Raw genomic sequence first — 21899 nt, forward strand, 5'->3', positions numbered from 1 at the left:
ACAGGGATCCTTGTGCTGCCCACCCCTCTGCCAGCTGAAGTGACAGCAATGCCCTGTGAGAGGAGGGAACCAGGAGGGATCATTTTAGGCTCAGTGATGCCTTGGGAAACGGCCACAATTGTAGTGCCTTCCAGGAATGCCCTCAGGGCAGCTGTGAAAGCTTCTGAGGCTGTTGCTGTGTTTGTTATGGTTGGGAGGTAAGGCGCTTGTCGAGGAAAGGTGAGCCACATTCCTGCCATGTGTTGTGGCTACAGACTTTCCAGGAGCAAACTGACTGGCCAAAGCAGAGACTATCATCTCACAAAAAATCACAGTATCTTTTTCCCACATTTATATGAGTTTCCTGTCAAATAAGATAGGTGAGATCACCTATCTGGTTGTGTTGTCTCTCCTGGCTGATTCAAGGCAGTGGCATCTCTATTCTCACACAGTGCAGGCTGCAGGCCAATGGCTTTGTGGCTCTAACACTGAACAGCATGGTTCATAAAGCACCATCAAGCTTAACACATTTCAACCCTTATGGTCCTTTCTGAGGAGGAGAGGGGAAATAACACAGCTGCATTTCCCAGTGTGAAACAGCCTCCCAGAAGGGGGGAGCATGAATTTCAGTCTGCCCCCCTTGCAGTGCAAAATGCTGAGTGTGCTAGTAATCTGGTGCTTCTCCAGGAGCTTTTTCTGGGCAATAATGGATCTCCTGAGGAAGTCTCTGTGGTAACCAGCCCCAAAAATCCTCACAGCACAGCAGAACAATCTGAATAAGCAGAAAGCACAAGAGTGAAACAGTGCATACATTATGTCAACATAAAGACCATACAGCACTCCTGGGGAACTCCATCGTGTGTCCTCCAGAATGAATCTGTACTGCAGAAAACCCAGCTGATCACATGTTGTATGCCCTCTAACCTCCATACCCGGAGGTAGGAACCTCAGTGCAGGGTCAGAAGTGTTGACGTAACAGAACCACTCTACCTCCCCTAAAGCTAAAATCATGGTGAAATCTCACTGTTCTAACAGGCCAAAACTTTCTGGTGGGTATGCTTATTCTGAGATAAAACTCTTCCTACAACAGATCACACAGGAAGGAGCATTCTTCACCCATGGCTTGCACTTCTGTTTCTTCACTGATAACAAAACCTTGCAGGCTTTCTGTATTTAGAAGCATAATGACTGCTTGAAGAAAATCTTTTTTTTCTAACATGGCAGAGAAGACAGTTTTCTAATACTAAATATGTATTTCTTCTTTTCCCCAGATACAAAGCATTACCTGGAGATGCATGGTATCAGTAATTCCTCCTGGAAATAAGGGGGGGGGGGGGGGAACTTACTATGAAACTTCATATTGTTCCTTTGCTTTAACATGCTTCAGATAAAGAGAAATTAAATAATCATTTTAACAGCTTTCTTGGGCTTTCCTGTAGTGGACATGCACATTTCTGGACCAAAAAAGGGCTAGAGAGAAGGGAAAAGCAAGTTAAAAGATGAAAAGAAACTTTTTGGGGCTACCCAATGGCAGGAATTTCTTCTGGCCCTCACCCCAAGATACCTGGCAAGCTGGGAGCTAGCACAGGTTGAGGAGCGAGCAGCCTCTGCCTGGCAGGCACCAACCTGTCCTGAAGCCAAGGATGGCTCCAGTGGGGCATAAGCAGTACAAAGCCCACCTCATCCCAAGATTCCCTTCTTTTTAGCATCCAATGCACTCACCTACTGCGCTATGGGAATGGGAGGCTGGGTTGAGCAGCAGAAGCACCCAGCACCTCACTGGTACAATTGACTGTATCCACCTCACGGCAGCTCTGCTAGCTTGCCTACACAGTGACACTTTCTCTTCTGCCTTGCCCCTAGAGACCATGTGTCAAACTCATCTTCTCCAGAGAAGAAGATGTACTCAGGTTGATAGCACAGGCTTCATCCAGCAAAAGCTACTGAACCAAACAGATTTTGTAAAGATAAAGCACACAGGGACTTGAAATTCCATTTTTTGTTACTGTTTCTATTACTCCCTGCTATCCTAAACTTCAGCTAAGATGCCACACTCGAGATCTGTAGGACAGGCTCAGTTGAATCAGCCTTGTTATCTGCAGGGACACGAGGTGAATTTCTCCAGGGCATGTGAATCAAATAATAGAAATATTCTTCATGGCATAAGCAGACATTTCAGAATTCCCCTGGTCAGGACCTTTACCAGAATTTAACTTCTATCATTTGCTGTGTGAGTTCCAGTTTTGTTGCCCCTCCAGGTCATCCCAATCCCTGGTGTGGAGCAGTATAGGTGCTAACGGGAACCAAATTAGTCAGAGATTGCTCTCAGGCCTCATTAGTTCCTCTGCCAAGGAAATGCCGATGGCTTATTCATTCAGCTGTGTATTGGTCAGAGCCTGCTACAAGTCCTTGACTTACCATTTTTCTAGCTTAGTCTGGTTGAAAATTAAAGCCTAAGGTATATTTTATAAACTGCACTACACTGAACACTTCTGAACAGATTTACAGGTGGCAACTCTAGCATCTGTTAATGCCTTATCAATTCCTTCTTCTGTACCACCTTGTGATCTGTTGTGGAGGCATCAGATTTAAGTCAGTGTATCAGATTGTTATGATCCTGATCTTTAAAGATAAATCAAAAACTTGTTGTTGGCCCCCCATGTCAGACAGAAAGCATCCTGTTATAAGCCTGGAAATTCACCGTTACACAGTTGGAAGCAAATCCAATGTCCTCTTGTGTGCTGAACTTTTAATATCGGTGATTTTGAGCTCACATGGATTTTGCCATTTAAGCCCTTGCACCCTGGCAGTTGCTGCTCTGCAATCTATGATCCTTTGCCTGCTCCTGCTGTCCTCCCTTTCCGATGAGCTCTGTGGCAGGCAATACCTGCTGGCTGCTCAGTGCTAAGATTGCTCACCTGCCTTCTCCTCATGGCCTGGCCAGCAGAGCCTGGCATCTGCCTGCAGTACACACCTTTCTTTACTGCCCATGGTGATTAAGCATCTTGCCCTGAGCACTTTTGGTGTGAAGGCCCTTGTGGCATGGAGCTACTTGTCCTCTGTGCTGGGCAGGGTGGGAAAGACTGTGCAACAGATCCAGCTATGTCTGCTCCCATGGAAATGGGGAGCCAGCAATTTGCTCAACCACTCGCTATGTCTATGTCAGTGCTCCTGGGGAAGCCTTCCAGCTCAGAGCTGGAGGGGAGGCTCTGCAACAATGTTCTTCCTGGAGGCATCTCCCCACAAGTGAGCACGAGCGTGAGGTCCTGCACTGCCTCTGAGCAGCAGTCCAGATGGGCAGGGAACAGCAGAAGTACCAGTAATATGCAGCCACCTCTGAAAATGTGTGCCTTACTGCCGCCCTGCTTCATTTTCCACAGTAACAGCAACAAAGGCTAATGGATAACGTATTTGTTAATTTGTTATTTGGCTGAAAGGTGTTACCCAAATGAAGAGTGCAGTCAATTTCCCTCCCTCTGTGCATGTATCTAAGCCTACAGCAACAGATAGCTGCTGCTCTGTGCGTTGCTGTCACAGCTTTATGCCAGCCCTTTGTGCCCGGGTCACTGCATGCTGTGCAGTAACACTGCCCTCCCTTTGCACCACCCATGACCTGCACAGCACCTCGTGCCATGGGCTGAGCCAGCTGGAGCCCACAGCCAGCTGGAGCCCTGCCACCCTCCTGCAAGCTGTGCAGGGCCGGCAGGCAGTGGCTGGGCACCTGCAGGTAGAGCTGCACGCTTCTGCCGCAGCTGCTGGCTTGTGCGGCCTTAAGGGTTGCCCTGAAAATGTGGTTTCTCTTGTTCAGCATTGTTGGTACAGTGAACAATGATAGCTGTCCCTAGGTGTTGCTATTTCTTTTCATAAGGGTGTGCAGAACAAGCAATATTATTTGAAGCTGAAGCAATATTTCCAAGGAAGTGCTCAGGAAGGAGAAACTTACTCATCCACAGGAGTTCCTTGGGAACAGGAGCCAGCAGGCACAACGGCAGGGCAGTTTTATAATGAGCTTTGTATTTGGGGTGTGGATTTGCAAGCGCTGCCTACCAGTCCCCTTTTTGCAGGAGGATTAACTTGGTGGATTACAGATGCCCTCCAAAGAGGCTGGTGTACGCTCAGATAGTCGCACCATGACAGGTTTCCTGAGCACGTGAGGGCTGAAGAAGGAAACAGTGAGCACAGCAGCAGAGCTGAGAGCCTTTCAAAGAATTACCAGTAAGGCTTTAGCTCTCGCAGAGGCTCACAATTCAAGATCACTGTATCCACTGAGTTCATCCATGACGACATTTCATTGAGCTCAGCACAAAGTTGCACTGGAGGCCACTGGTGGCATCATGTTTGGAAGAGCGACTTCTCAGCCGAGACAGAAAGCACAATGGCTTGGCCGTGATCCAACACAATCCTTGGGCAGTGCCTGGACTGCAGCATCGAGCTCCATGCCCAGTTTCTCCTACCTCTGTTACTGCTTTGTACACTCTCCCGTCTCCTCCCCACTCAAGGCTATGGTTTTGCAATCATTCCCACCTCTTCTTTGTGCCACCCAACATACGAGGATCTGTGAGCTCCCAGCTCTTTCCAGTTCTGTTCAAATATTCAAACCTTCACTGTAAAGCCAGAACTGTTCCACTGTGGTGTTACAATGCCACTTCCACACAAGTGATGTACCCCAGCCAAGCAAAACCCCCATTCTGCTCAGCATATCATTATTTTTGCAGTTCTCAACCCTCCTGACACCATGCTGCGTGTCCCCTGGCAGACACCTTGTGTCTCCTACCTTTGCCAAGCAAGCTGTGACCTGGCTGTAGCAAAAAAGGAGAGCAGCCATGCTCACCTGTTGCACTGATGCAGCTTCTGCTCTGGCAGCTGGCATGCTCTGCCCCTCAAATGTGCATGAAGAATGAGGCTGTTTGCTTTCAGTGCTTGTTTATTCCTCTTCCCTGACATTCTGGCAGAACCCCCCGTGTACTGCTCTTTGTGTCTGTCAATGCTCTGTGCAGCCAAGTGTCTCACTTTGGTTCTATCTGCCACCCACCAAAGCAGACGCAATACAGAAGCACTAATAAGATCTATCCTAAGAGAACATCTCCATTCACATCAGCAGAAGCTGTTAGCAAGGCACGAGTGTGTCAGTAAGTAATCCGGGGTCCACAGTCATAAGCTGCCTCACAGCCATCTTATTTGAGCTGGAGACTTAACAGAAAAAGCCTCACTTGTGCCTGTGACCCACGCAGCCCCTCGTGTCTGCACGACACCGCTGTCCGGGCAGGCGGGCGGCATCTCCTGCGGGAACGGCTGCAAGTTGCCAAACCTCCCATAGGGTTGCTAAGCGCCGGTATTACTCTGCTCTATTCCTGGTGCTGGCAACAGGGTATTCATGGATCTGGCCGTGATTACAGACAGGATAAGCAGGGCCAGTGGCTGGAAAGCCTCTCTCCGAACATGCCTGTGGCTGCCTGTGGGGGAGGTGGAGCTGCTCCCGCAACCCGGCGTCCCTCCCCACACGTGGCATGGACCCCTCCCGCTACAGAAGGTGATATTCTCATCTCTTGTGTGGGCGGGGATGCAATCAGGGAGTTCCAGAAGCGATAGTTGGTGTGACAGTCAACGCCAATGCGTCCCCTCTTAGAAGAAGCCGGCTGCACGCAGCAGCTTTGTGTCGGCTGCACAGCGACACAGCGTGCCACCCTGGCCAGGGGCAAGAGGTCCCTTCGCCGCCGGGCTGTGCAGGGCAGCAGGACGCGTGTCTCCTCAGGCCCAGCCGAGGAGATGAAGCTTAGGAAGAAACGGGCGGCTCTGCGGCGCGCAGTGGCAGGCAGACGTGCTCGTTGTGCGGGCTGACGCCAGGTGGAGCTGCACAAAACGAACGGCAGGCCCCAGCGCTCTCAGTGCGACGCTCCCTTTCCTCAGACAAAATGTCCCCTGCCTTGTCTAGCTTTATTTCTTCACGTTCCTCTTTCTTGCAGGTCGTGGTAGAAGAGCTTACGCCTGGCTCCCGGTGCATAGCTGCACACACATAGTCACGAAGCAGTTACACTCTAACTCTCTTCTCCGTTTATGGAGCACTGCCATCTTCGCATCACCAGGACAGCCCTGCATCTCACTCCCAGGGTAAGCCATGAGCATGTGGGCAGACTCAGGCCACAGCCACCTTGGAATTCACAGGGTTGCTGTGCTCCCCGTTTCCTGCAGCCAGGGAGGGAGCTTTTTTGCTCCGAAAATGAACAGCTCAAAGGAAGAGCACTTCTGTGCTTGTCAATCACAGGATCATACAATGACTTAGGTTGAAAGGAACCTCAAAGATTGAATTCCAAACCCCTTGCCACAGCAGGGTTGCCACCCACTACATCAGGCTGCCCTGGTGTTGTCTATTTCTTCAGCTTTATTTTTTTCTTCAGTGTAATATGCCAGTGGTTAAGCTTTGAGGATTTCAGAGAGCCCTGTTATGACAAGAGCACGATGGAATTGAGGCAAGGTTCCTGCAGCCCAACACTGCTCATCTGTTCCTGCACCACCACTTCTGCATCTTCCCCACAGTAGCAGTTCTTCATTCCAGCATTCTGTGGTTCTTGCTCAGAGTGCAAAATTAAAAACAACAAAAACAGTTTCCAGAAACAAAACAGACTTGTCATCTGTCTGGAGGTGTTTCTCAAGAGGCTCCTAGAAATTTTCTAATATTGCTTTGCTTCCCCTGTACTTCTCAGGCCCATTCGTGACCTCTATAACTTGGAAGCTGGAGATTTTTAGATGAAGGAGAAAATCCCCAAGGAAATAAAGCAGATGTTTTTTATATTATATACATGTATAAAATGTATGTTTATTTATGTACATGTATTTTATGTGCATATTTAAAAGGTTAATGGTATGTATGTCTATTTATATATATATATATATGCATGTATGAATGCATACACATTTATATGTAAAAGGTCAATAGTGTGGTAAGGAAAGCGAGTCTCAGTATTTCTAGCTGTTCTATTTAATTTTAAAACACTGTAGGTCACCTAGGATGGCCATAAAGGCTGGTAGTCATCACCATGTTCTGCAGGTTTTATAGGCTTACCTTCAGAGAAAATCCCCAATGCAACCTTTTCTCTCTCAGCCTGCTAAATTCAACAGCACTCTTTATCATGGGGTACTTTCCATCTAATTACTGGAGGGAGAAGGCAACTGAAGATTGCAGTACAATTTTCCCCAAACAATCCTAATTTAAAATGAACTAAAGGGCCTGTGTGAAAGCAATAAGGCAAAAAAAAAAAAAAAAGGTGGGTAACAGATGGTCCTAGAACTGAGGAAAGCTCTCTAAAATGAGCTCAACCAGACTAAGCTGTGAGAGGCTCCCAGCAAATAGGCCAAAATAGCCCCTGCTAAATACTGGAGTCATTATCAAATACACAGATCTGTCTGCAAACAAGACAGTGTTTGTACTGAAAGGAAGACTGTAAAAAGTACAGCCTCCTTATTCTGCATATTTACCAGAAGTGACTTTATTAAAGGTGTGTGTTGCTGTTCAAGTGCCAATAATGAGCTTTCACCAGATGCTTCTCTCTCTCTTGTCAGTCCAATACAGGTGTGAATGCAATACACGTGTGATTTCATCCTGCCAGTCTTACTGGGAGGTAGGAAAATCTGACTGCAGTTGATCTTACGTGTGTTTCTATATTCACACCTCTTCAGAAGACTGATAAAGGCCCTGATCAAGCAGAGCACTCAAACACATGCTTAGCTTCAAGTGGCCTTGTTTTGTAGTTCCAGTGATTTCACATCAATGGGATATGCTGGCAATGTGGTGCTGGGCTTGAGTGCTTCTGGGTACAGCCTGCACAGTTCTCTGCATTCTGGCATCTGTGTTGGTCTCCCTCTGGAGAGCACTGGGGAAGGAGCAGGACTTGGTTCAGGAGGCTCAGCTTCCAGGTTTGGAATGAAGTTCATAGTGACTGCTTTTCCTTCCCACTGCAAACGCAGAACATTGTCAGCACAACATGGTAGTCTTGAATTCTCTTGTTGCTTTTTTTTTTTTTAAAACCAATTTCCTAAGGATGTAAGGTTAATGTGACCATATTCTGCACATTGCTGCTGTACCTTCCTCCTCCAAGAATGCCAGAGGCAGGATTTAAATGTGAAGTTGACAACTTGGAGAAGCAGACTGCAAAATATTAGGATGAAAATCTGTAAAGACAAGTGCGAAGCGCTCAACTTGTTTAAGAGTAATCAATTTCATGAATACAAATTGGGACCAACTAGCTAGGAAGTAGAGGAGAATTGGTTCTGGAGATTGCGGTGGGTCATAGACTGAACAAATCTGTGACAGACTGGTGTGAAGTAAATGAACACTGTGCAGGGTTGTGTAAGCATCAGGATGGCCAGCAAGACCTATAAGCTGTCCTGCAGGTGTTTCTCCTGTATGTTAGCCAATGGTAAGGCTTCTGCTGGAGTTATCTGCATTGTCATTCATAAATGCAAGATTTGGAATAACTGATGTCAGAGGGGCTGTGGAAGGTCCAGTGTTGGAAGCTTGTAAGTGTGCAATGGTGAGATGCTAAACTGACAGATCAGTAACGTTTACTCCTATGCTTGGGAAGATATCTCCTGGGGTTCAGGTCGTTGTGTGGTGACATAAAACATGCTGATGGAATAAAAAGGCTTCACACACTCCAGCTGTGCATGGAAGCCCTTGCTTTCAGCAAGTACCCATGTGTTAGACCTTCAGAAGGCAGGGCTATCTGTGTAGTCTGTGTGCAGACTATACAGGCAAGACTATCTATGTAGTTTGCATCACTGTGCCTGTTTTAGAGGGAGCAGAGAATAACGCTGAGAGAGAGAGAAAAAGGCATAGCCACCAAAGATTTCCTGTCTTCCTATAGAAATATGAGAGCAGAGTCATGCAAGAGTCATGTGGAAAAAGAAAGCAATTACTGGAATAACGTAGGCGTGTGCTGTGTTTGTTTTGTTTTCAGTTTTAATACACTGAGAGACTTCAAACAGAAAAAGGCAACTTTGGCCAGCTCCTGTCAGTTCTCCTTTCTCTCTTTCATACTTCATCATTTGCAGATGACAAGGAAGATAACTGTGCTGCTCCACAAAGGCATTGATGGCAGTGGTATTTTGTCTTACAAAGGTTTCAGTGTTCCTCCAAAAAATATAATGCAGAAAAAATGCAGAGGTGAGCAGCACAGATCACCTAATGAGATTTTGCTCTTGGCTTCCCTAACAGAGATCCTGGCTGACTGTGCTCAGGGAGACTGGAGAAGTTTCTGCCCAACTACACGTTGCTAAAGAGACGTCCAAAAAACCAACTAACCAATTTCTTAACAGCATGATACTCAAGTCCCTTACAGACATGCCTGGCTTTACTCTTCTAATCTTGCTAGCAGGAAGGAAAATCTGATTGCAATTAATCTTACTTGACAAATAGAGAAGTGAGCCAGAAAGGCAGAAGGGCTCGCTGAAGGCAGCGATGTGGTGGAGCAGCAGAGCCAGGTCACGAGCTCAGCCCAACCCTGCCAGGCATTGCCTCAGGTGCACAGACTACCTCCCCTTGCAGCTGGGAACAGAACACCCCAACTGCCCTTAAAGTCAGCATGCTGGTGGCTTTTTGTGTTCTCAATTCTTCCTCTACTTTATCTTTACCAGCACAGTCAATAAATATTCTTACCACTGTCACGGATGAGTCAGATTCGACATCATTTATTGTGTTACACTGCTGTGAGAGCCACGCACTGAGCAGCTCTCCAGCTGTCTCCCACTGAAAAGGAAATATTTTACTGGAAAAATGAGACTCTGGTGCCATTGTGCTCACCTGGCTGAGCTGGGGGCACAGAGGTAGGTGGGCAGAGGGGAAAGTGTGATATTGCTCAGTGTGAGCAGCACTCTGAGATCTCCTGTACCCCTAGCGGTGTCAAGAGCTGCTAAGGGCTGGTGTGAGGAATTCTCTCACCTGTGTCTATATACATAGATAGACATGCATAGAGAGAATTTGAAAAACAGTGTATCGCCATGTGATACAAAGTAAATTACTGCTGATGTGTGTATTTCTAGAGGAAACAGGGATTAGTTTTAGGATACCTACACTTGTATTGAAAAGACTGTGGAGGGCAAGCTTTTCAACTGCTTATCATACTCCTCTTAATTATTTCATTCCTTTTCTTTTAAGGAGTGGTTTGAAAATGCAGTATGCACTGCTGTATGCACACTGTTTGCACTGCCTTACAAAAACGAATTGCCTCACCTGTAAGCAGCACAAAGACTGACGCAAAGCGTTCTCTTGTTAAGCTGTGATAGCCAACATGATGACTTTTTCTAAAATGCAGTTTTAATAGTTTTGCTATTCCTAAATATATTTGACTGTTTTGCTATCTTGTTCTGCAGCTCATTATTTCCCAGCTGGGAATAGAGCAGACTGTGGGCTGAGGCAGCTGGCAGATGGACAGGGAGGAAGAGCTGCCATCCCCAGCAGGCCTCACCCACACTTGCTGGGGAATTGCTTTCCTCACAGCACAGCCCCAATTCAGGTTAGTTGGCAGCTATTCATTTCTGAAGGAGTCTCATGATACCCAATGCTAAAAGAAATGCAGCAAAGAGTTCTGAGATGTATTTCTACATCTCACCCCTCTGTACAGCAATAGCCCCCTCTCAATACATGATACACAAAAGAAAAATCTATTGCAAATGAAGACTTTATTCCCTCCTCACGCTTCCATTTCTTCTTATGTCTTAAGCTATGAACAGAACTAATTGGAAAACTCACACCACTAATTTTCCCTTTGGTTTTGGACTGATGAATTCATCAGCTCCCAGATAGAGAGGCAATGCCAATTACTCCAGTCTAGTGTTTTGAGGGATGAAGAAAGGAAGTCCATCCAAGCACACTTATTTAGATGTCTGAGAAAAGAAAAGTTTTGAGTTCAGAACACGGGGGTCCCCGGGGGCTATCTTCACTGCAGCAATGGCAATGAATAGCATTGGTTCTGATCTCTCACAGTTTGACTGTACATCTGGGAAAGCAGATGAGTTTCTTCAACATGTGCTCTGTATCCCAAAATACATAACAAAATGCTTATGGTGCATATGGGACTTGGCTGTGCGATCGTTTTGCAGGCAGCAAAGCACGGGAACGGGCTGCCGGGCCGTAAACACACTGCTGCTGCACCAGGGCTTTAGTCCCTCATTGGGACTCCTCTCATCCCCTCTAAGTGAGCCCTCGTTTGACTGCTATCAAACCATGGTGACAATCCGGGGAGTCGTGGCCAAAGTGGCACTGCGAAATTCCCCTTCCTGTGCCATGTACCTGTTAGCATAAACAAATGCAAATTAACGTGCCTTCATTTGCACAGTGTGCTGCAAAGAACAAAATACATGACTTTTCCAAGACACTTCCCCCATGGTAAAGATGGCACAACCAAGTTATGGTAATTATTTGCAAATGACAATGTTTGTACCAGCAGCTGAGTTAGGGGCTTCTGTCCATCCAGTTGGAGGGCAGCAATGACAGCACTTGAGGTGAATTTTTCCTTTTTCTGTGGTCGGAGAGCTGCTGCTGGCTGCACATAACTGCCTCCAATGTATGGGAAGGGCACAGAATTCCCAGGAGACCCTCTGGGACCAACAGAGATTGACCGCAACAGTATTCACAGTGAGCTATTGGAATTGTCCCACGCCATTCCTCAAGCAAAAGCTGCCTCGGTTCCAGGAAAAGATCAAACATATTAGCTAAATCCCACACACGAGCACTGGGTTCTCCAAGGCAATTTCCAGTTCAGCTCCAGGAAGGCCACAGTGCTGTGAGTGACTGCTCCCCTGTGACTGACTGCGCTGGCATGGCACACACGTCACGAAGCGCACTCATTTACTGCAAATTGCAGGGCTGGAACCTGGGACTTCAGATCCTTTAGGATGGAAACCTCTTTTAGCTGGGGTTATATACAGTGCATAATAATAGCCCTGTGTCTAGCATAATGATGGCCTACCACATCTACTCATTAGCACTGATGATCATGTCGCAGTATTACCAACAGTTTGCTTCTCCAGAAAGCAGCTGGATGGCAGAAGGCACTAAAAAGTTTCCCTCTGCTAACCTACCTGGTGGCATGAATAGGGGATGCTAAATCCTTGTAAAAAGACAAAACCTAGACATCCTTCCTTCTCTCATTAAAAGGCATTTTCTTAGAAGGAGGTTAATTATTTAACGAGCTATCTGATTCATCTCCTTAGCTCACTTAGCTTGGCTGTCCTGGTGCTCCCTGTGCTGTGAGGATGCTGTGCTGTCCCCAAAGGCAAGAGGGATGCTCAAGCACCTGCCCAGGACTGCTGAGGTGAGCTCCTCTCTACAGCATGGGGGGATGGAGGCTGGGGCAGCTGCACATCTCTGCCCCTGCCCTACTGCAGCAGCTCCTGCTGCAAGGACACGCGGCCAAGACTTGCATGCAGAACGGCTGCAGGGCCCTTAACAGGAATGGATTTGTTAAGAGGATGAAAGCTACACCTTCTAGGATGGCTAATATGATCTTGCAGTCACACAAAGATGCAGAGACTCCCATACAGATAATTTGGGGCTGCATACATTCTGACTTTCCAAAATAACTCAAGAAAATACAGTTGTGTTTACCAGAAACCTTTCAGCGAGTACCTGAGCCAGGGCTGCCCCTGGAGCAGTGGTGTGCCACATCCACACAGGTGGCAGAGCCAGCTAAATAGAGAGCAGCAGGCAGCAATAGCCCGCACATGTCTGTAGGGTGTGCTTCTGTGGAAGTGCAGCTCTGCATCCCATGTGCTCAGCTCTGCTCCATCCCAACCCTCTGGCACCTGCTCTCATTTTAAAATGCTTGAAGATCATCCAGCCGCATCTTTGACTTTCACAGACATTGCTTTCATAAGCCTTCCCTGGTCAGCCTCAACAGATTCCCATTGTGAGATTTTGCTGGGAAAAGACCCTTATGTAGGGCAGAAGTCCTGCAGAGAAAAGCCTGCACTATGAGCTGCTGCTCCTGTCCCATAGAGAGTGGTGATGGGGCTGATGGGACAAGGCACTGCCTCTCCCTTTCAGAGGAAACCTGTGGTCTGAAACAGGCCGGTGCCAAGACCTCCAGGAGCAATTAATTCCTAAGTGGGACACAAACATATTTTCTAAGCCTATGCTCTGTATTCTACTGCTATACACATTGTAAAAATTATGGAGAGGAAAAAAGAATGCTTTAAGTGGCAATTACACTCTGTTAAGCATACTTTAGCACAACGATATTACGCCTAACAGACAACCAGAGTCCCATGAAAGAAGCAGGGGAAAAATTAGCAGCACCAGCAGAGCGCTGACTGCTGTGACAGTCGGTCATTAGCAACATGGCTGTGTGCTCAGCCCGGCACAGCCACACTGATGGCTGTCCTGCTGGCACTGACTGCTTCCAGCACACGGCTGGCTGTAATAACGTGTAGGGCATGTCCCGATCACTCCAAATATCTGTGACCAGGAAAGAAATATCATACCTGAATAACAAAATAAGCTCCTCGTGAGGTTTTTAAGACAGACACTTATTTGAATTTATATTTTCATTTGAAGCCTGAGTTAAGGCTTGTGTGCAATTTTAAATAAAAGCATGCTAACTGCAAATGATCAAGGCGTTTGCTCCAGCTTAGTAAAAGACGAGACAAATGGCTTGATTAATAAGTACCTTGCTGGAATGCTCAATCTAATCAGAAACTTCATATCAATTGTTTTAATATATCAAAGATCAGGAGAGATGGAGATTCGCTGATTGCTTATTAGCATCACAGTTTGTCCTCTTCTGCCCTGCACACTGAGCTACTGTACAGCACAGAATTTCTGTGCTCCTAATCCAGATATTATTCTTTTTCAGGAAAAGGGGATTTGCAGCTGGTGGAAAGGTCTGATCTGTATTTCTAAATGGAACGTAAGCGTGCTGTGTGACCTGGGGGAGCTCAATTATTCTCTTGGTTCCTTTACTTTCCCCAAAGAAACTCAACACTTACTTTACTCCTATGCACTACGAGAATTATTCCATCAGTATCTGTAAGCTACAGAGGTCGTCAGTGTGAGGTAAGATACATGTACAATTTGTTTTCTCTTTTGAAATGCTTTGGAGCATGATGTTATGAGATTAAATTTGAAACAAAATAAATGCTGTAACATTGCTTCTAGATGAAGTACATTTTCCTGACTTGTCTCTGTTTGCTGATGCTGAGCCCATGTGTCAGCCCCAAATTGAAGTAAATTCACTGCACCACCAGCAATACAGCCATCTCCGTGTTTAGTATCAGTGCACGCAGCCAGCAAGCTAAGTTAGCCAACATCATGTAAACCCCTCTTTCAGCTGCACAGCTCCTTAAAATTCATGTGTAACACTGTAAGATGGAGCCCATCAAGTGGCCAAGCCAGTAAGGCTGCCAAGTTGGCTGTGTGTTGGAAGCTGTCTGAACGTGGTACAACACGTAGCAGGTTACACCTCTGTGTGAGCCTATCAGCCAGAGTCATAATCATCCAAAGGCTTTCAAATGCTCTGACTGTTTTTAGATGCTCTCCTCCCTGTACAACTAATGGGCTCAAACACTTCCATCTGTAATTAGCGTATTCTCATTAGAGTTTTGTTTCAAGGTGAGGAATACTTGGCAAATTTATGTTTCTGATGCGGCCAAAAATTTGAAATGAGATCAAAATGTAAAATAGCACAGTATGATTTCATACATTTCTGTTCCTGCCTGGCAGTAATGGGAAGAATATCTTGTAAAAATCCCCAGACACTCATTTCTAGAGTCCTCAGTGTGCTCTGTGTGTCTTAAATCTCAAGTGTGCATTCAGCCTGTGTGAGTAACCTTCATACATAAATACATGTAAGAGGAATTACATCTGTGTCTAAGTAATATATATGTAGCACAAATTCTGAGGCCCTCTTTCTATCTGAGACATCAGCGGTCTCAATTTTTAGTTGGCCTCTCCATTATTAGGCCAACTGCTAATGGCCAGAGCAAGCACTTCTGAGAGTATGCTTGAACTCTCATGTTTGGGACACAGGAGACTTCTTTAGCCGCAGAAGTATTGGAAAGATCAAGTTCCAGGGAGTTCCAAAAAGGCAAAGTAAGATTAACTGCACTTCATCCATCTGTGTTCCACCTGAAAGTGCCAAACACCAAAAGCCAACAGGGGAGCTTAGGGGCAGGTGTAGGTGTTTCAGATTCAGGCTGCGATGAGTTAGGATGCACGCACAGCTTCAGCTTCTTCGACCACATGAATCATTCAGAGCTTACTGACAACCATTAAAAGCAAGTGAGCTAAATGTTTTATCTTGCAGAGCTGTCCTTAGGGTATTTAATTAAAAATAGGCTCCTGACCAAAATAATTTCATCAGATTATTTCTCATGAAAGCATTACTGTGAAAGAAGGTAATTACTTGGGAAAGACTTATCCCATGGCACGTTCTTCTATTATAAAAGTAATTTCCATTCACATTCCAGGTATTCTGGCAAGAAAGGAAGGACCATGGCTGGGTATGTGGCTTTTTGTTTCATCTGTAGAGTATTTCAAATGATTTGACAAGTGTTTGACAAATGACACTTTTTGGTTCTCCATTAAAGTTGACATTAAACTCTTGTTTATCATGGAAGGCTGTGATGTCGACCTTAATGCTGAGTTCTCAATTACTTTCTTGAAAACAGTCCAAAAAACCTCACTCAGCTGTTTATGCACATCAGAATTTATTTGATTTTTGCTATGCTTACCTACTTAAACATATAACAAACCACATGGAGAAAGTCCATCATTGTTAGGATTTAGTATCTCTGCCCTTTCAATAAACACGTGTGAATGGAAAACATGGTGAAAATCTCTTAAGTTTCTCTTGTTTTGAAGTCTGTAGAAAAAAGAAAAATGCTACAGACTGAAGTTTCCAGATATTTTTTTGAATCTAAAAAAAAGTAAACATGACTGCTTTTAAATAACAGCTAGAAAACTTTTCAGGTCTCCTGTTTACATAATAAAGAAATAGTAAAGGACAGGAATCCAATGTGGTCTTAAAAATAATGATAATAATTTACTTTTTAAAAAATGCTCACATTCTAAACTGATGTTGGTAGAAGTGCCATTATTGGTGTCCCACTTGTCTTGCAATTCAGTCATTTGTCCACAAGTTCTTCGTTTCCACCTGATCAATGTGTACATGGAATAATGCTTCAACGTCATCAATGCATTTCTCCCTTAATATGGCTGTGAATTGTATTTTTCTAATGTCTGTGGCTAGAGAAATGAGGCCCAGAGAGAGTAAGCAACTCCTCCACAGTCACACAGGAATTCTGCCCATCATGGCAGTCATCATCTCCTACATCCCAAGCTGAGATATTAATCTGACTCTGGAGCATTCCCACTCACTCCTGGCCAGCCCAGACACCTTCCACCTGCAGGTGAAAGCCCAAGCCATGATCTTCACAGACTACAATGACCTGTTACTAAGCTTGAGAAACAGATTCCTGTTCTGCAACAGGAACATTTTCATCTCTGAATTATTATTGTACAACTTAATTCATAATAAATAAATTAAAAACCATATACTTCGATTTTTCGACCATACAAGTCAGCAGCAGAGCTGTTTGACATTGTAATTCAACAGAAAACCAGGCAGCTAGGCTTAAACAGGAAGAGAACAGCAGTTTGCAGGTGCCATGAGGGCTGTATCTGCCTCCCTCACTGGTCCAACAGCTCACAACAGCATCTAATACAAACTTACCCTTTCATTGCATTGCCGTCAGCTTGTTGAAGTTCACACTTTGCTCATTTGGTCTTGGATAGCATTCTTTTTGATCAAACAAAAAACTTGTTTGTTTGCCTCAAAATATCAGCAAGGATGTGTCTTTCATGGATCAAACTAGTATAGAAGACGACTTGGTTTGCCGCCTTAATCTGGAAAGAAGTGCCAGCACGGCCTTCCCATTCCTCCCGCCCCATCTTCCATCTCTGCCTCCTGTGCCCAGGGAAGGCGAGCTGTGGGTCACAATCCCCAGACTAATGAGCAGTTCCAGCACCTCTTTTACTGCCTTTTTTTCCAACTAAAAGGAGTGCAGTATATCTCAATAGTAAGGGAATCAGTAACCCAACTAAATGGGAGCACATTGCAACCTCCCGAGGAGCATGCCACTCAGAGACATTATACATCTGGACAGCATGGGCCCTGGTCACTGAATCCTTTCTCAGATGTAAGATGCTTTTTTTTTCACATCTCTTAGAGCACTTTATGTGCTGAACTCTCAGCTAGGCCTGTTCTGTGACCAATGGGATATCAGCACTAACACAGTCTTGCCCTAGCACAGTAAAGAAATGAGATGGCAGGACCCTGGAGGTATGGTACACTGAAAAACACCACACAGTGTGTAATTCTGTAATGCAGAGGGTGGACAGCAACACAGCAGGCCTCCCCCCTGTGTAAATTGGCACTGGTAAGTTCCGACAAGTTACATCAACATTGCCTTGATCCATCACTGACACTCGAGTAACAGCAGCACAGCTATTACCAAACATTTGGTGTGTTCTTCTTCCTCCTGGTAAGATATTTTTGCAACCTTTCCTGGCTCCTCAGCTGATATAAATCTGTACAAGCCTGGAATAATACCTTCTTGTGTTCATCGCATAATAACCTCTACAGCATTGCATCAGATCAGTGTCCAGTTTCCCTGATTTATCCCCACAAAACGGTGCCTCTGGGTAGACCGTGTCTTACATTATTCGCCATTTGACAACAGTAACTTGATTCACTACACTGAGAAGGAAACTATTTATTTACACCACATGTAACAAATATCCCAGAGAATTATTCCTTGATTAAGCATTAGACAAGATGGTAATGAAAGATCATGTTTCACTGGACAGCTAATTGCACTTGTTGGGCATGGCAGCTGAAGAATAATGCAGGCAAACACAGAGATGCAGTAATTCCCTTCAGGACATGCCATGCACAATTCTGCAGTGAACAAAGTCAGCTGAGGTCCTATTGGCCAAAATGTCGTTAATGACATTAGGAAAATGCCACTGCTTGCTGATTTATGCAAAGTCCAGGGACTCTTCAGAACTAGGGAGAATGCTGCCTGTGAATTTTAAGTCCAGCAAAGATGCCGTTTCATATGGCTGCTGCAAGTATTTTTGTCATTCCCACTTTTTACCCTAAAAAAACAGCAATAAAAGATCACAACTTCCTACTTGATTCAGACACTGAACTAAAAATGTAATTACTTACACTGGAATAATGGACTTTGCACTACAAGGTTGCTAGAAGATTAAAATGTTATTTATTTTACTAATTCCTTGTACCTCTATGGAGGATATCTGATTACACCAATCTTACTGCATTCACTCGCAGTTCATGTGCACACACTGTATCACTCTGCCCTTAGATAAATCCTGAACACTGCAGGCCAACAGTGATCTCCAAACAATCCGTACAAGAAGTCTGCAGTTCTCCCTCTCTTATTGTGCTTGGGTCTGCAGCACTGGCTAACTCAAGCTAACTGCTTGGTACGATTTTTATTCCTTAAATTTGTGCAGCCACAGTCAGTAGCTGTACCTGAGCCAGGGGCAGGACCCACTCCATGCTGTCAGTGGAAGGCTGTAGGTATCTGCTGTGCCACTGGTGGAGCTCTGAGGCACGTGTGTGGTGAGGGCACTTGGATCAGGGGATGGAACCAGCTGATGTAAGAGACTCAGCCTTCACGTGGCACAGGTGCAGGGCCCTCAACAGCACTTAGATTATGGACCTGCTGCTTTCACAGTGCAATGCCTTAGCATTAACAAATACTGAATGTTTGTGGAATTTTCCTGCGGCTTCGTGTCACAGCTTACTCCCTTCTACTGTATATCCAGATGATTCAATTCTCGTCAGATTTCTTTACTTACCTCTAAATGGACTCCTGGATATTTGACCATACTGCCCTTAATTCAGCTCCTGAAACTATCAGCAGAGGGACATCTTTCCTTTTTCAATTTCCTTTGAATGTCATTTACCCATGATTCTGTTAGGAATAAAGCACAGCTAAATGAATTTCTTTTGTCTGCAGTTAATAAAAGCAGAATTAATGTAATTGAGATGGGAGTTTCAAACCCAACCTGCCTTCCAATTTCTTTCAATTATGTTTCATTAAAATTACCCCATGTCATCGGTAACAGTTATGTCAGGTTTACAAGTCAAGGAGAGAACTCAGCTTCAGATGACAATTTTCCACCAAACCAAAACCAGTAGTTCTGTAACTACATTGTTGAGCATCCATGCTGCTATTCCTCAAATGCAAATTTCTGTGTGTAACTCCTGAGTGAGTTCTTTCCTTACGCAGCTCTTGGGTGTGCCACTTAGCCTATGCACAACTGACTGACATTGCTTTAATTTATAGTAAATATCCCTCTGCATCTTTGTATTCAAGTGAGACACTGCTTTGGGAACACAGCAACTGCACAGCACTTCATTCTGCTCTAACAGTATTTGAGTTGTTCAGGTGCAATTAGCACCACTGATAATTTTTTGTGGGGTTTTTTTTTGGGGGGGGGGGGGAGGGGAGGAGGTTACTTACACTTCTGTTAACTCCTATTAAGATCTGTCCTTAACCCATTAGCACAAGCAATAGACAATATGTTTTTATGTATTCAAAATCTGTGATTTTGTCAGCTGAGTCTTATTTGCTCTGAATCTTATGATTTTCTAATTCACTTTACTTCTATGGTAATATTATTCTTTTTATTACTTCCTCACCACACAGCACAAAGACGTTTTAGAGAATCCCAGCACAAGGAAGCCTTGTGAGCTATTCCAACAAAGAAAAGAACAGAAGATAGTCTTCTAGGGAAGGAGGGCTGTGAAAATTCTCCCTCCCCACATCCTCTGGAAGGGGCTCCAGAAGGCAGAGCAGACTTCCCCCTCACACAGTTTGTTTCTTGCACAGTGGCAGAAATTAGCAGGCAACACCTCAGCTCCATACCCACACAGGCCCACTGCTTTTATGCAGAAACACAGGTAGGTGTTGATACACCAGCCCTGTTCTTGGAGACTCTCGCTGTAGGAAAATGAGAAAATAAACTACTTAACTGTGCAAGTAATTTCAGCTGGAGCCGATTATCCATCTGCTAATACAGTGCAGCCTGGAAGCTCTGCCAGTGACAGATTAAGGTCAAATAAATGATCATTCCTAGGAGATATGCTCCTCTTCCTAAATGTGTTTTTCTCTCCACATGCTGCTCTATGGGGAAATGCTGATCAAGAAGATGATTGTAATGCCGTGTTATTCACGTTTGGCAAGGAAGGTGCAGCAGATTCTAGAGTAACACTGGGGTCCAGACAGCTCATATATGACAGAGACCCTGGTCTAAAGAGCTTACAGGCAAAAAGACAAAGCAGAGGAAGACTTTTAAAAACAAAGCATTGTTATATTATAAAAGCAGAGGCCTGGTGGGAAGTGTGGGAAGTGGGCCCTAGGTGTGTGTAGACATGTGATGTGCCTCACAGCCTGCACCCAGCAGGGTGAGGGTGACAGGGCGAGGCTGAAGGCCCTCCACTGTGATATGATATGCATATTTTCCCCTAACCAGAATTTTTGTCTTTTTTTTTTTTTTTTTTTTTTGCAGGAACACCTTTTCTAACAGGCTGTTAATGTCACTGACCCTCTGGCCTGCACTTGTGTACACCCACACAAACTGCAGGCTACCAAAGGGAAGATTGTGCTATGGAGAGTCTTTAACAAAGGAAGTTGCAGGCAGGGCAACTCTGCAGTCTAAAATAGAAGAGGTTAGACAGGCAGGTATTTGATAGCATTTAATTTTATGCTGGAAAGGCTGCTGAGGAAGGAATCTCAGGCTTGTTTCAGGTTAGGACACAGACCTTGAGTACTAAACAGAAAAGTCTCATTCACTCAGGCACACTGAACCGTTGCAAACCTTTGTGCTGGCAGCACACCACTGCTCTAACTAGGAGAAAGGCTCTTTTCTAACAGCCAGGAGAAGCACAGGCACGTTAGAATGGCTGTGCCAATCTCCTTCTGCTTGCACATCCTTCCAATGAGAGCTGCTGGGTGCTGTTACACAAACCCAGCATCCACACACACTAATCCACAGGCGTCTGCCCCAGGCTTGTGTAACAGCAGCAGGGCGAGGACCGTGGGGTCTGCTTGGCAGGATAAAGGCTTGGCAGTGCGTCCTGCCGGCCCCAAGGTCATGGCAGTGTAGGGGATCTCCTTATCTTTTATATCTCCTGGTTAAAAAAGAAAAAGGAGAAAGAGAAAGGAATGGTAGAAGCAAAGCAAAGATGATTTCACTGCAAGAAAGATATTGAGGCCCTGGAACGTGTTCAAAGAAGGGCAACGAAGCTGGTGAGGGGTCTGGAACACAGGCCATATGAGGAGAGGCTGAAGGAGCTGGGAATGTTCAGCCTGGAGAAGAGGAGGCTCAGGGGAGACCTTATTGCTCTCTATAACTTCCTGAAGGGAGGTTGTAGTGAGCTGGGGGTCAGCCTCTTCTCTCGTGTCATTAGGGATAGGACCAGGGGGAATGGTTTCAAGCTACGCCAGGGGAAATTCAGGCTGGACATGAGGAAGTATTACTTTTCAGAAAGGGTGGTCAGGCACTGGAATGGACTGCCCAGGGAGGTGGTGGAATCACCGAGCCTGGGGGTGTTCAAGGAAAGACTGGATGTTGCGTTGAGGGACATGGTTTAGTAGGAGCTATTGGGAATAGGTGAACGGTTGGACTGGGTGATCTTTTAGGTCTTTTCCAACCTTAGTGATTCTATGATTCTATGATTCTATGATTCCTGGGCTGGTGGACCTGTGGGCCTGCTGTCCCCCTGTCACAGACACAGATCTAGAGATAACTCCGTGATGGGAGGGTTGTTAGAGTTAAGGTAGTATGGTTAGGTTGTGGTTGGACTTGATGATCTTTAAGGTCTTTTCCAACA

This window comes from Lagopus muta, chromosome 3, assembly GCF_023343835.1.
Source record: "Lagopus muta isolate bLagMut1 chromosome 3, bLagMut1 primary, whole genome shotgun sequence".
Lineage (NCBI taxonomy): Eukaryota > Metazoa > Chordata > Aves > Galliformes > Phasianidae > Lagopus > Lagopus muta.